Below are 16,074 nucleotides of genomic sequence, written 5' to 3' on the forward strand. Positions count from 1 at the left end.
TTTTTTTTAAAGTTGGCCACACTCACCCAATCACATTGCCCTCCCCATCAAGCCATGCCCACAGAACCTGTAGTAACAAATTTTACATTTCACCCCTGCTGTACATGATCTCAAATCACAAATAGTTCTGAAAGCTCTTGCAGCTGGCTATCTGCAAGAGACCTGATCTTTGTATCAGAGGCCCAATGTTTTATATGTTCAAGAGGGATGGAAAAGTATAGTCAGTTTTCTCTGTGACCCTGAGAACAGAAAAATGATCCTGAGATTGAATTAAAGGTTCTTAGGTTTTAAGCTCAAAATAGAGGAAAGAAGTTACAACTTTGTCCTGTTCCCATCTGCTAATGTGATCTGGAACAGCTATAATAGCATTCTGTCTATTGCCAGGTGCCATATTTTTGTTTATCTGATATAATAATTCACTAATAGAATACTGACTTTGCATATATAGGTTCTGGCGATGTCAATTAAAAGGACAATATGTGGTAAATATTTCACTTGATACACTAGAGAGCCTTTGCCCATCAATATAACAAATACCTCAATTATGAAACTTTATGGACAATTCAGACCAAATCATTTTCAACCATAATCCTCCCCACTGCCTTCCCATCATTTTTTCCAACTTCTTAAAAGAATGAAAGGTGTGAAAATAAGACATACTGTATATGTTAATTGATAGTGCCAGGAATCTTCTATTTGTTTGTTTGTTAACACATTTATATGGTTGCCCAACTCACACACATTAACTCTGGTTGATGTACAACATTAAACATTATCCCTATTAAAAGGCAGTTTCTCAAGTCCCAGAGATCCACAACCATAGATTATTAGAGAATCTCAAACTCTTTTGTGTCTTTTGCATAGTTACTCTTATCTCTTCTACAGAGAATTAAAACAAACAAAATTGAACAACAATCATGAAGAACATGGATGACATTGAAAATTAGCATTACAGAGGATTTTATTCTGTTTTGAGTCTTTCAAAATCCTGATTACCTATATAATAGTTGTAAAAAAAAAACCCATATAAACAAATTAAGGGATCATTGTTATTCAGATATTCAACCTAACAACAAGTTGCTATTATTTTTAATTTTAAACTATGTAAACAGAATTAATTTAGTTTATTTATTTTGGTGACATTCATTATATCTATTAATAAAACAGGATAAAGCACATACTTATAATTGTCTTCATTATAAGAGGTTTTGAAAAAAACTTTGATTTCTGTAAATACAGATAATGTTATTTGTACTACGAAAACAAAATAAATGTCAATTAGGGGAGCAATATATGGAAATAACCACTATTATTTTACATATAGTAATCTAAGGAGTCCAGGAAAGATATAGAGATCTGAAAGGATTTGGCTACTATGTTATCATGATCCTGGACTGTTGTGCAACATCTTCAGTTGTGAAATCCTTTAGATATTTTTTTATTGCCAGGACAGAATCACTTTATTCTTTTATCAAAGAGAATTTATAGTGAACATCTAAATCCCTTTTAAACAGTGAAGGTTTAATCTTCTATGCATTCAAGGCCTTTCATGTGAATTTTCTTCTAGTATTCCAAGCATACCAAACAGATGCATTTTTCTGGCTGTCTTGTACCTTTCTATCTTGTGCCATATGAGTTAATAGATAGCAAAGGGGATGAAGCATCTCTGGACCTAAGGCGAAATTTGTGGTTGCTGTGATGCAACATTTCGTGAATAGCAATCCGAAATCATCTGAATTGTGGTAGATTTGATATATGGATACACAGAATTTCAGGTTACAGTAATATCAAGCAATTATACATATTAAAAATGCATGCTAGATATATACAGGATTTGCAGTTGGTCCATTAATTCATGTCCAAAGATTGAAAGGAGGAGAAGATTCTCTGTTGCTCTTAATGTTCTTCAGAGACTTTGCAAATATCAGTTCCTCCTGAATGTACCACATTTGCTTTGTTATTGTAGTAGCTCAGACAGTCAACCAGATGTTTAGACTGGATTTGGCATTTTTATCTACCTATCAAGTCCTTCCCAAGGACCTGGGATAGACAGGTCTTTTTTGAAAGTGCTAATAGCAATAGCACTTAGGCTTATATACTGTTCCCTAGTCCTTTACAGCACTCTCTAAGCAGTTTATACAATCAGCATATTGGCCCAACAATCTGGCTCCTCATTTTACCGACCTCAGAAGTATGGAAGACTGAGTCAAACTTGAGCCCATCAGGATCGAACTCTAGGCTGTGGACAGAGTTAGCCTGCAACATAGTCTTTAGGCAGTGATTAGAACTGCATTCTAATCACTGCCACAACATAGTCTTAGATAATTATATCCATTTCTCCCTTTCCTTGTAAATCTTGAATTAGCATGAGACAAAAGGACACGAATCTCCTCATTTTCCAAGCAAGCACCAATCTCACAAACTCTACCTATACCTGGGAGAAAAAATTGGCAAATAATGCTAAATAGCAAAGCAATTGGATAATGTGTGATATATTATTTTACACTCCCTTAAAGAATATGAATAGAGAACTGTAATAAAACTAGAGTGTTAGTAATTAGAGTATTGTCTGTTACAATAGTCACTTTTCTCCATTCTCTTCTCCAATCCTGAAGGATTTTTTAAAAAAATGTATATGAATGACTGGGGAAGATTTATTAGCTTTTGTACAAATGTATTGATGTTTAAATCTTTTCAAATTGCCAACAAAGTTCAGAAGAACTGAATAAATCTTCCTTCAGCTTAGACATTTCCCTATCTGATTTAGTATAGAATCAGCCTAAATCCAATTCACACTACCTCTTCAAATAGTAAAAAAAACCCTGAATATAAAATAAGTAACTGACTGTGAAATCATTCATATGTCTATTCAGAAGTAGGTACCAATCATCCCAATGGGGTTTAGTAGCAAGTAAGTATATATGGGATACCAAAAGTGCAGAACTTCAGGAAAAACTAAATTGTTCAGACCTGAGTCAAATTTGAAATGAATTTGCATCCACAGTTCTCTAGCCAATTTTTAAGAATTGGCTAGATTCTTAAATGTAAAAATGTAAAAATTTTATGGGAGGATGCATATTTGATATTCCACAGTGACATATTGGTTCACCATAATTTGATACTATCTGACAGCCAGAACACAACACTGTCAACATTTGACAATATCTTACACATTAAGGTCAGCATTTGGCAGCATCTGACAGCTGAAGTACAATCACCATTCCACAGTGTCATATTGTCAGATCTGGTTCTTGTGCTGTTGAGAACAGGATGATGCAAAAGCAAAAGAGAAGAAAGGTAAGTTTAAAGTATCCTGCATAGAACCAAATCAGTTGCTCTGATCAGTGAACAAATCTGAATCAACTCTATGCAGTGGTTAGATGGCTGATTCCATGCTAAAACTCAATCATTTAGTTTCAGTGCAATTTTAAAGCAATTGATTTAACTTAGATTTGACCTAGAGAATGTACCTGTCCTAGACTGGCCTACTGAAAGAGGAGACTTCATTGACACATGTAGCTGTTTTTCTCTGTTGTTATTTTATTTATTTATTTATTTATTTATTTATTTATTTATTTATTTATTTATTTATTTATTTATTTACTTACTTACTTACTTACTTACTTACTTACTTACTTACTTACTTACTTACTTACTTACTTACTTACTGGTTCAATTTATATGCCGCCCTTTTCCGGAGACTCAGGGCGGCTTACAATGTGTTAAGCAATAGCCTTCATACTTTTGTATATACCTGCTTAGTAGGGCTTTTTGGCCCCCCCTAAGCAGTGTTCTATTTTATACAAAGTCAGTTTATTGCCTCCACAAACCGGGTCCTCATTTTACCTACCTCAAAAGGATGGAAGGCTGAGTCAACCTTTAGTCTGGTGAGATTTGAACTTGCAGTAATTGCAGGCAGCTGGTGTTACTTAACAGTGCTTTAGTCTGCTGCGCCACCAAGGCTTTTTTAATTGAAGTTTAAATTTGAAGCTTATTTTGACTTCCTAAAGTTATCAGTTTAAGATCTTTTTATGGTTTCAATCCAGCCGCTTAAATTTATGGATCAATATTTGAGAGTACTTCACAGTATTTTACTTTATATGTTGTTTTGTTATTATTATTTAGCAAAATGGAATAGCTTGTAATTTAAGAAATAGATCTACATATATCTACATATATATACTCAATTGAGAAATTTTGCTTTAAATACAGAATAGAGAAAAATATCACAAATCAGCAACTTTTGCCTTTTTGAAATTAGAAATTTTTTTACGTTTGTTTCAACTCTACATTTAATGCTATAATTACATTTGGAGATAACTATATCTGTCCCATTGATGTCATTGCCTTAGACTGTGTCAAAGATGATATCTGCAACCATCAAGACAGACCCAATAGCATAACAAAACTATAATATATTATCATATTATATGATATCATATGATTTTACTTGAATCTTTGAATCTAGCATACATGTTGCATTGAATTATGATTATTTAATATTTTCATCTCCTACCTTTATCTTATAGAAACTATTTTCAAAATAGTTTATTTGTATTTGCTTGGGAGTGACTATTATTTGTTACAATATGAATTTAGCTTTAGAGGACTGTAAGAAGAAAGTTTAGGGTTAAATTCTTTTTCCATGCATACTCTATTGCTATTCATACCCTTTCTTTTTACCTGCTACAAATTTAATGAATGACTTCCATGCATTAGAATATATAGACATGCGCGCACATACAGGATAATAACTATGGCTTTTGCACTGCCTGTTGCCAAGTGGTGGTCTATTTCTTACCTGCAGAAAAAGCCCCTCCCAATAATTGGTTTATTTCAAATACTTTCAAGAGGCCCCTAAGACATGTACTGATTAATTTCCATAATGCAGCTACACCTTAGCATCTGAAAAATCTATTCATTCCTATACATGAATGGCATGATTTAATACCAAGTTTAATTTAATTTAATAAATTAGCTGTTTTATAACATGTCACTTTTTGAAGCAATGTATGGCTTGTTCCTAGCAGGCATCTGGAGTCTGGCCTAACATGTAAAGTGATTCTTGCTCTGCTGACCAGTGAAGTGTCAACCGTATAATCATACATACTTTTTTTCTACCTGAATATTTATTTCTTTTTCCTACAATAATGTGACAATTTATTTTATCAACAACGCGGACATTTGGATAGTAACCTAAGAATCAGTAGGAAACCCTCTGGGGAATATGTTAGAGCTGCCTGTCTGAAATTGGAGGTAGACTTGAACAGGATATGCAGCTTTAATTTTATCCTTTTCCTGTCAATGTGAATCTCCAACTATGAAAGCCTCCTATAAGGAGATATAATGCCCAATGAATATGAGGTGCATTAGTTCCTAATTGCTATCCCAGGTGCTCCACCATAATTTTAAATGATAATAAAAACTAGACTGACTCAATTATTCTTCCTTCTACTTTTATCTTGGCCATTTATTCCTGGGACAGCATACCATCGTATTATTTCTTTTGAATTCTGTAAATGAGACTTGACTATAATATCCTGCCCCAATCTCCAGAAGAATACGCATACTTAATGTTGCATAAGTTTATAAAAAAAACTTATAAAATTATTACATTTCAGTGATGAGTATGTTATACCTGAATATGATAAGAAAGAATGTAGGTATCTTTCCGTCAGTATTGACTCCCGGCAACTGTTTGGAAAAATTCCTGCTGTTTTCTTGGCAAGATTTCAGAAGAGGTTCACCATTAGTTTCTTCTTAGAGCTGAGAGACAATGACTGGACAGTGACAAAGAGACCAAGTGGCTTTGTGTCTAAGGCAAAATCAGAACTCCATCTCCCGATTCTAGCCTAGTGTGTTAACCATTACACCAAACTGGCTCTCAAAACTCTCTTATTGTCACCCAATAATTTTGTAATTGAATCTAGGAATGTGTGTATAAGAAGAGGTCTGTTTCCTGGTATTAAAGCTACCTAAGCAGTGGTGGGATTCAATTTTTTTAACAACCGGTTCTGTGGGCGTGGCTTAGTTGGGGGTGTGGCTACCTGGTCATGTGACCGTGTGGTTGTGGCTAGCTGGTCATGTGACCAGGTGGCATGGCTAGCTGGTCATGTGACCGGGTGGGCGTGGCTAGTTGCATAGGGACTACTCAGAGGGCTGAAAAAAGTCATTTCTGACTGGTCCTCGCACTTTTGACCGGTCCTCGCATTTATGACCATCCTCATATTTATGCCCGTTGCGGCATTCTTAACAACCGTGTCACTCATTTCACAACTGCTTCTCTTCACCATGGGGCAAAATATAAAATGTGAGGACAGTCGTAAATTCGAGGACTGGTCAAAAGTGCAAGGACCAGTCAAAAATAACTTTTTCAGCCCTCTGAGTAGTCCATATGCATAAAAGGATACAGCAATAGAGAGGGATGAAGGAAGGGAAGGGATTAGAATTAGGAAGGGAATTAGAGTAGGAGTGAGGGTAAGAGAGGGAGGAAGAGAGGAGGAGAAGGAGAAAGGAAGAGGAAGTAGGGAGGAGAAGAAGGGAGGAAGAGAAAGTAAGAAGGAAAGAAAAGAGAGAGGTGGTAGGTTTGAGGAGAAAGATTGCTGTACAATAAAAAAGATGAAAGGGAAGAAAGCCAACCACAAACAAATATAAAGATATTAAGATAAAGAATGAATTGTTAAACTTTAAAGAATAAAAGAGAACAAATATGAATAAATAGCAATAATTAGAAACACACATACAAACATACAATGTATTTTCTTTGAACAGAGTATATGGCCGGTTCACAAATTTAAACAGTGTTTAGTCATTTCAATTAAATTTACAATTTCTATATTTCCTTTTTGCCATATTTATTCCTCATCTATTTTTTAAAAAAACCAATATTACCCTTCATCCTCACTCTAATCTTAATCAAATTCAATTTTTCCCTTCTATTCTATATTATACCCCTTCCCATTGTTATCTATTTTTATATCCATCGTCACATTGGTTAATTATGTAATATTACAATTGTTTAATACAAATTCAACATTTTAATATAAATCAATTAGTTATATAACTATCTTTTTTGTATATTAATATGAACATGAAAATTCCAATTATTTCCATGCAATCCAATTTCTTACAAATCAATTAATTATATTTACCAATAATAATAAATATTATTATTTATAATAATTTCCCCCATATATTCCTCCAAACCACAACTTAACAATTTCTGCTTTCAACACAATATACAATTAATGGTATCTCAATTATTACAATTCCCTAGTTAGAGCTTTTTTTCTTTTGTGTTTTTAAAATCTTGAACTCCCCTCTTTTGCCCTAAATTTCCCATTGTTTGCAGTTTTGCACCTACCTTTTTTGGTGAGGAAAAAGAAATCTCTCTCTGCGTCATTTTGTCACGTTGCAGCAAAGACCCTACTTTACTTTCAGTTTTGCTTTTTCAGCATAGCTAGGGGGAAAAAAATCTGCTCCAGCACTCTTTGCAGATAGCAACAGAGCCCTGGCAAAACGGCTGAGAGCAAATCAGCTGAGAGTCGAGAGGCCGATCTAATAAACTTGTGCAAATTAGCCGATGCTGAAGCTGAAGGGGCTGTTTTTTCTTGCTGTTTGCTTGCAAGGAGGTAAGTGCTGCGAGGCACAGGCCAAAGGGTGGGGGGCACCCTCCTTGCCACTTAGCCCCTCCTGCCGCCCCTCTTGCCTCTTACCACCCCTAAGGCTTTCCACCGCCCCCCAGGGGGCAGTACCGCCCACTTTGGCAACCACTGGCTTAACTACTTAACTACTTAACTACTTAACAACCGGTTCTACCGAAGTAGAATCCCACCACTGGGTCTATCCATTTATTTTTGCAGGCATCAGTCTACTCATTTGTTTTCTTTTAACACTGATCAGCTGTAGGGCGGCCCTTTGAAGCCCCATGGTAGTTGCGAGACCAATAAAATTATAAAAAAACACCAAACTGTTTGTTAAATTGCTGGCTCGCCCACCCATTGCCCAGTGGTGTGGAGGGGCGGGGCAAGGGGCAGGACGAGCCAGCAATTTAACAAACGGTTCGGCTGAACTGCCTAGAACTGGCAGAATCCCACCACTGTACCTAAGTCTATATCTCAGGGTAAAGATCTTTGCAGCTACAATTCAGGCAGATTCCTACTTAGGAGACCCTAGATTAGAATGAAAGGTAACTGGTGAGAAGACATTAGCAAACAGACATTAGGATTTGAGTACAAGTGGCACAGGGGTGGGTTCTACTTACCTTTACTACTGGTTTGCAATGGGACCGCGCACACATGAGCAACCCACCACTGAAGTGGCTACACTGCAGTTCACTGAGAGTGATACACTTTTTTTTTCATTGTTAGTAAGACACTAGCTTGGAATAGGCATGGCCACAGATGTTGCTATTATGTAGTCCTTTTCTACAACAAAATATTGCTTGTAATCAAATAAATGAGAGATAGAAGCTGAGGTTATCATTTGAATTTAAAAATGTGATTTTACATGCTTGGAGTTTTTAATCAGGGTTGGTTATCATTTTTGTTAAATATTTTGGTTATTGGTTTGGCTGTAACATACAGAAGCATCTGGACAATGTAGAATGATACTGTCAGATTTCAGTTTTGTGTTTAGCAATTTAATAATACAAAATAGCTATAAGAAAAAAATGCTCAGTAAAGTTATTGGTTAAAATGTCATGGCAGCCCCATTTAAGTATTATGGCAAAGTTTTCATTTGAACTTGACAGAACAAATAAACAAATAATTTCAATATATCTTGATAGTAATGTTTTCAGGAAAAAAAACCTCCTACATTTACTAAAGATGACATTCATTACCTCTCAGTTATTCTTTTGCTTTTTCACATCTATGCCTTGTTCCCTCTATTCAGGAGAGAAATAAGCTTTCAAATACTTACTTCGGGTTGACATTTCTGGGCCATTAATGAATAAAGCCATTAATGTATCAAACATTTCTGTGTCTTAAGTATTTTTTTTATTTAAAAGAAATGAATAGTACAAATTTCGGGGGGGGGGGGAGGAGATTGCTGCATCCTGTTATTTCAACTGAATTAAGAAATGACAATAATAGTAGATCTTAAATGTTTTCTAGATACCAATCATACCTGGACATCACCATTACAATCATTAGGTTGAATTGATCATCTTTAAGTTCAATGGAGGGCAATCTTGCTGTTTCTAATGCCTTTGTCAATTGCTAGTTTAGTAACTTGGACTATACCAGGGGTGGGTTCTACTTACCTTTACTACCGGTATGCAACGAGGCCGCAAGCACGTGCTCTTCTGCGCATGCGCAGAAGCATTTTGATGACATCAGGGTCAGTGGGCGGAGCCTCCTGCCGATTTTACTACCGGTTCTATAGAACTGGTGCAAACCGGGGGCAACCTACCACTGGACTATACATACATGTTTGTGAAGCCTGACTGTCATACACATTCACAATATTGATGAGCATAACATGCACCATATCCCAATCTTTTCTCAATGGGATTTTTCTCAAGATCACTGGTATTCTGCCCTAAATGGCAGCTGGGGCTAAAGCTTTTTCCATCCTCTTCCAAATATCCTGCATACACTTAGAGAGAGAACAGTGAAAGCATCAAATTGATAATATTTCTATCTTCTGTTTGATGAAGAAGCTAGTAAGAGCTGGAAAACCTATGGTTCAATTTCCAGATCAGACAAAATATTTTAGGTATTTTTAGACCTTAAAATGATAAGCCACTTTTCTTTCTCTCAGATACCTTTGAAGCATTGGGCGGGGGAGGGCAATGATATTGTTCTTTGCAGGGTTGTTATAAAGGGTTCTAAAAGAACTTTACCAACATGAACCTATAAATCTTTCTTGCTGTTGCTCCCATTATTTAATTTATTCCTTTCTTTCCTAAATTCTTTAACAGCACATAAAAGGAATAAGTAAGATTTGACTTAACATAAATCAAAGATTCTTTATGTTCTGTACTGCAGATTACTTCACAAACATTAGCAGACACATTACTTCACCAAATGTGTCTTCTAGGTTTGAGTTTTACTTTAGATGTTGAATTCTAATCTTAAAGAAATTTTGAACATCACATATAGAACAGAGGTGGGTTTCAGCAGGTTCTGACCAATTCTGGAGAACCGGTAGTGGAAATTTTGAGTAGTTCTGAGAACTGGTAAATACAACCTCTGACTGGCCCCGCCCCCATCTATTCTCTGCCTTCTGAGTCCCAGCTGATCGGGAGGTAATGGGGATTTTGCAGTAACCTTCCCCTGGAGTGGAGAGGGAATGGAGATTTTACAGTATCCTTCCCCTGCCATGCTCACCAAGCCACGCCCACCAAGCCATGCCATGCCCCCCAAGCCACACTCACAGAACCGGTAATAAAAAAATTTGAAACCCACCACTGATATAGAAACTTTTACCTACATGTGCATAGTAATACTAACTATATAGTTTGTGATAAATTTATTCATACATATAAATGCTGCATCTATTTATTATAAATTCTTTTCATAGAACATTTTATCCCAAGATTCAAAATTACTATGCTGAACACTATAACATTATAGTGTTTCCAGGCCATTTATAAATGCCTTGGATTGGAATATGCCTTGTTGTCTGTGTCTTGGAAAAGAAATATCTTAAATTCATAACACTACCAAACCCTGCAAAGTGACTATTTTGACCAATATCCAGATATTTTCCATACAGCAAAAAGTGTAGCTTATATCCTACGATTAAAATAAATAATGAGTACAGTAAACAATAGACATGCAGAATTTTGCCCAGATGTGCAAGTTAAAAAAAAAAATTAAGGATTATAAATTATTCTGTTTGTCTCCCATATCTCTGGGATAAAAGCAATCAGTTAGATAGAAACTAAACCTTCCAGGAATTCAGACTTGCTTTTATGAAGATAATTAAAGAAAAGACTAACCAGAACAGACAGAATCTTTATTAAAGGTGTAAATTATGCATTTTGTATAGAATGTATTGGACTAAGGTCATTTTTTTCTCAAATAACAGCAAATAATTACAGAAAAATGGGAAAGCACCACACTGTAGCTGAATGGTGACTGTACTGCTGTTGGATAAAATTGGATTTCTACTCTTCCACCTTTATCAAAGCTTGGGTGTGCCCAGTGATGGGATTCAAATAGTTTAACAACGGGTTCTCTGCCTTAATGATTTCTTCCAACAACCAGTTCACCAAACTGCTCAGAAAGTTAACAACCAGTTCTCCCGAAGTGGTGCGAACTGGCTGAATCCCATCACTGGGTGTGTCTCATCATGTCTGGTACATTGCTGGAAATTAAAATGATGCATTGTTTCTTCACCCCACAAATAAAATAGATCATATATTCACAATTCATTCAAACTCTCCATGGCTCTCCTAATATAATAAGTTTCCCAAATTGAGCTCAATTACCAGTGATTGCAATGACATTTCCAGTTAGTTTTCTTAAAAAAACAGTTCCAAAATTCCTTTAGATTCTCATATTCATACAAAACTCCAAATTCTGCTTATAGCAAATAGAATATCTGGTAATTCCTATACCATCCTGTAGATCAATACTCATACTGTAGATTAATTGTTCTTTCCATTCTTTAACTCTAGGCAAGGTTAGCTTAGTGTTGATACCTGAATTGACAACTCCCAATCTCTCTCATTTTAGGTGGAGCTATATTGACCTTAATTCACGCAGCAAATGGTTTTCAATGCCCCTCTTATTAATCCATTATTTTTCTTAGCATATATCCACACATCCCCCTAACTGTGGCTTGAAGATAATTCACAAACCATTATTTAAGCTTCCATTGTCATGATGCAGCCTTTATCTTATTTCCATCCAAGGCCACCTAACTTTGGATTTATCTGAATTGATGTAAAGATGTTTTTTGTCTTTTTCCAACACAAACCTTGTCATTTTCCCAGTAGGTACCGCTTTGGTAGTGACTATGGCAAGGATGTAGTAGGAGAATGGGATGCCCCACCTTCCATTGACTCCTATTTCGGCAACATCAATTTTCTCAAAAAATCTTTCCTCTAGCTGGTCCCTGAAGTCTTATTGTATGTATCACATTATGGGCCTTTGTCATTAGCATTGTAATGACAGGATAATATTGTTATGAGAAATAGTAAATTTCCAACCTTTATTAATATCATACATCAATAATACATAGGAAAATTGCTTCAGAGGTTCAAGTACACTAAGAATTATTAGGGTTTATATATATATATATATATATATATATATATATATATATATATATATATATATATATATATATATATATATATATATATATATGTAAGTTTTCACGGGTATGTATGTGTGTATAGTTAATATTTCGGGTTTCTTCCCGTGCAATTGTGGATATATTTTATATATATAATATAATATAATATAATATATAATATATATATCCTTTTAGGGATATATCCACAATTACACGGGAAGAAACCCGAAATATTAACTATACACACACACACACAAACACACACACACACACACATATATATATATATAGTCATAGCAAAGGTTGCATAAAAGCAGCTACTACTGGGGAATAAAATATACCTTGGGGAATATATTTGATTATGCATAATGTATTTTTGCTTTTTCATCAGGTTGGTTATATGTGTAATCAATTAATGCCCTGAAAGTAGCTCTTTAAAAAAATCCTCTGTATCTTGATGTCTGAAGCTCAGTGACTGTATCTCAAAGTTTTTATAGCTTTTCAGTTTTTCCTGGTAATCAGATGCACACTGAACACAGCACTATTTGTGTATCTTTTCTATTTATTTATTTTTTTTGTCAGACTTTGGGAGACGTTTTGATGTAGTTAGCTGAACTTCAATCGCTTAAATTAATTTGGGTTTTATCCATAATTAAATTAAATCTCACTGATTTAAATGGAATTATCTAAGTCTCAATCTAAATCACTGTTTCTAATATATTTCATAAAGGACAAAGGAAGAAAAAAGATTATGTTTTATTCAATGTTAGCATAAATAATAAGCATGGTAGCTTTTGGGGGGGGTACCCTTGGGTCAGTGTTGATTCCTGATGATTGCCTGGATGAGTCGCTGCAATTTTCTTGGCAAGATTTCAGAAGTATCAGTATTTTGCCATTGCCTGGTTCCTAGAGCTGAGAGAGAGGGACTTCATGCCTAAGGCGAAATTAGAACTTACAGTCCCCTGATTTTTAGCCTGACGTCTTAACCACTACACTAAACTGACTTTGCAATGGCTAGGGGACAGTAAAATAAATTGTGGTTAAATATTAGAAGGAATATTAGACATAAGTTAGCAAGATAAGAACAAACTGTCCAGGTGATGATTTTTTCTTGGAATAATTCCAAGGGCTGACTTTGAGATTGGAAACCTGAAAGACATTTTGGACCTGCCTCGAACATGAGACCGTAAGTTCATAGGAAGGTTTTATAGCTCGTTTTCCATAATAAGAAGTCAGGAGATCCAATCTGATACTGCATCAGCTCACAAAAGAGCAGCTGAAGGGACATTGTTTCAGCCTTCCTTTCCAGAAATTGATTTATTAGAACTGAGATCAACTGGGTTCCATCTATCAATTACAGAAAAAAAAAATCCTGTTGTTTCATTGTTTGCTTGCTTTTCATCTTCTCCAATTTCTGTTTTTAAATATCATGTATCTTACAATATGTTTCAGTATTTCTTTCTTCATTTATTTATTACAATCATTTAAATACCACTTCCCATGGCTAGTCATATAACAACCAATAACAGGCAATTATCTAAAACAGGCAATTATCTAAAACATAGTAGAATTGTAACACCATAGAAGACCTAGGCCCTAGAAGGTAACCAGGATCAGTGATGGGTTGCCTCCGGTTCGCACCAGTTCTATAGAACTGGTAATAAAACCAGCGGGAAGCTCTGCCCACCAACCCCGACATTATCAAAATGCTTCTGCGCATGAGCAGAAGAGCGTGTGCGCGCATGCGGCCCCATTGTGAACCAGTAGTAAAGGTAAGTAGAACCCACCCCTGACCAGGATCCATGCATAAATGACTTTATAAGTGATAACCAGTACTTTGATTTAGAAGCAAACTGACAAACTGCAATATAACCGTTATTCTGCAGTAATGTCTGTCAACAGGGGAGAAAACAAGAGGCTGCATTTAATATAGTATGTTAACAATTTAAAGCATTTTCTCAACAACACAAACAGAAGCAAACACAGATTTATATATAATAGATCTATGATTAAATCTGTAATGTTTTCTTAAAGGATTTCGTGTGTCAGAATTAAGTGAGACTTCTACTTCAAAGCTAGTACAAGTTAGGAAGCCAAATATTCCTGAGGGATTGCAGAGATCCTCTGTGTATGATATATAGAAACTACTCTTGTAGCAAAGTAAATCAGATCACAATTATCAAGTGGCAAAAGCAGCATGTTTGTGTATCTGAAAGCTTAGTCAAATATATGAAAGAGGTGGGAAACAACATATTGTTACAATATAAGGCTCTGATCCTGCCATGCTTTGTCTTAACAGTTTGTGAATAATATATTGACTTTGAAATCAATAGAAATACTTATAAGAGATGGAGGAAAAGATTTATTTATAGGGAGCTGGAACCAGACTATGCATTCAATTTTAACTATCATAATGCAGTATTAACTAGAAATGTGTTCATTGGAGAGGTTTTTTAAAATACATTAGGAATATTTGCTTACTTCATTGGCATATAACTGTTCCCATAGGATATGAGAAAAAAAGAAACACAATTGCTTTTATTCTTTTGCTCTCATTTCTTTCTGTACTGCATTGTATCATACAATCGCATGACCTTCTCAACTAGACAGTGTCCTAAAATATACACTGTAAGTAAAAAAAAAAAAGAAGAAGAAGGCTTGCAAAAATTAATCTGCATAGATCAGCAACATTTCCACTGGAGATTTCAGTATTTGATTCTCTTCTGATTCTTCTTTCAGTTAATACTAAGTCATTAGCTGCTGTTGGAGCCAATAGGCTTGGCTTTAGCATATTGTACCTAGTCACCATTAAGGATATTTCCAAGGCAATGATAAGATGAATTTGGAAATTCTCTCTGGATTTTTGTGATTTTGTGAGTCCAGTAATGCAGCAGGTTCCTCAGGTAGGAGAGAATACATTCCAAGGAAAGGGGTAAGATAAGAAACAGCACACTTCAGAGATGGATCATGGGAAGAAGAAAAGATTTAGGATAGCCACTCCATTGAATCTCCCAATTATCCATTAGATTGAAGTAACATATGTTTAGCCTGGTAAGATTCTGTCTATGCAGTATAAGGAAATAAAGAATTGAATAAAGGCCATGAACAGCATTCATATAGCTACTGTTGTTGTTAACTGCAAAGTCATGTCCAACCCATCACGACCCCATGGACAACGTTCCTCCAGGCCTTCCTGTCCTCTACCATCCTCTGGAATCCATTTAAGCTCATGCCTACTGCTTCAGTGACTCCATCCAGCCACCTTGTTCTCTGTCGTCCTCTTCTTCTTTTGCCCTCAATCTTTCCCAGCATTAGGTTCTTCTCCAGTGAGTCCTTCCTTTCTCATTAGTTAGCTAGTATATAGCTAGTAATGACATACAAATAAAGCATATGTCCTTTAAAAAGTGGAAAACAAAAGTATATTTTCCTCTAGTGAATCTAAAATAAATTATTATACTTTACTATATTTCTTGTCCTTGTTTCTTATCCTTCTGGATCAGGCTTCTTAATTTTGTGTGTGCAGATATTTTGGGACCTTTGGTTTTCTTAGTTTTCTGCAAATAAGGAAGCATCAGTTTGGGAAGACAGTTTTTTACTAATGCATCCAGAGGTGAATAATTTTTGTTTCTTGTAATTTCTTATTTTTGTGAATATTTCAACTATTTGTATATTTTCTTATATTTGTGAAGATATCAGTTTTAATGAACTTGTTTTTTTTCCAGGTTGCATAAGAATTTGTATTTAGGGTCTAAAGTGTTGAAAAAGGCATTATACTATGTCCTTGCTACATTTCTGACTGCTGCTTTTAGGTCTATTACAGTG

The sequence above is a fragment of the Pantherophis guttatus genome, chromosome 5 (assembly GCF_059756535.1).
Source record: "Pantherophis guttatus breed Tessera chromosome 5, ASM5975653v1, whole genome shotgun sequence".
NCBI classification, from domain to species: Eukaryota; Metazoa; Chordata; class Lepidosauria; order Squamata; family Colubridae; genus Pantherophis; species Pantherophis guttatus.